This window comes from Protopterus annectens, chromosome 7.part0 (assembly GCF_019279795.1).
Source record: "Protopterus annectens isolate FY-2018-M chromosome 7.part0, PAN1.0, whole genome shotgun sequence".
Classification (NCBI taxonomy): Eukaryota; Metazoa; Chordata; order Ceratodontiformes; family Protopteridae; genus Protopterus; species Protopterus annectens.
In genome coordinates, this window is record NC_056739.1 from 1,398,805,665 (window position 1) to 1,398,806,459 (window position 795).

The 795-nt window shown below is 37.7% G+C and overlaps 1 long non-coding RNA gene across 1 annotated transcript in view; it reads right to left on the minus strand.

Moving 5' to 3' along the window:
- Positions 1–426, minus strand: part of LOC122805861 — a 418,789-nt gene extending 418,363 nt beyond the window's left edge. Inside the window, exon 1 of the long non-coding RNA XR_006365475.1 lies at positions 103–426. This is a non-coding gene — a long non-coding RNA (uncharacterized LOC122805861). The remainder of the gene's footprint in view (positions 1–102) is intronic.
- Positions 427–795: the final 369 nt, after the last annotated feature.

Below are 795 nucleotides of genomic sequence, written 5' to 3' on the forward strand. Positions count from 1 at the left end.
ATGTATAAAGCGAAATAGAAAACAAGATGACAGCTGAACCACTTTATCTTACTTTAGGTTTTTAAGTGCGCAGCAAGATGCACCCTTTAAAATAAATGTTACCTGAGAAAAGTCCAAAAATACGACGGGTTCGTTTTCTTAAAAAAAAAGTGAAACTTGAGATTGGTGGTTTCCAGCAAGACTGTGTTACCTAGTTTTCATCCACTGTGAGCAGTTTTTTTATTTGTTAAATTATCCCAAGAATTCTGAGACTGTCGTCCTGCCCGATGTTATCTCGACCGAATCTCCTACAAAGAACCGCAAACAGCAGTTATCTTTAGAAGAAATTCAGAGTCACGCTTATAAGTGGAAATCAAATGGCCTGAGGCCCATGGGTATTTGTATTGCTTTTAAAAGGCATCGCACAGTTTGTATTTGTAGAGTGTGTCTTTCTGGAGTGAAATTTCCGGAATGCATTTATGTGCCATTAACTTCGTTAACTCTGATTGCTTCCACTTCATTCAATTTGTCAACTATGATCAGTGTGTGTGTGTGTGTGTCTTGGGGGAGGTGGGCTGTGCAATGTTTCGCATTCTGGTTATTGTAATGTGACTATTATTTTGAATACCACAGTATCCTGACTGGCTGGCATACTTTGTTGCTTCCTGTCCCATTACTATAAAATTTTGCACATTATCTATTGTTATTATTGCTAACATTTCGTTCAAATCAAAATGCCTTGTCATAATTGCGTTATGTAGGGAAACAGGGCAACACATGTGTGCTTTCAAATTTGGAAATGTCTAACATTTGTCC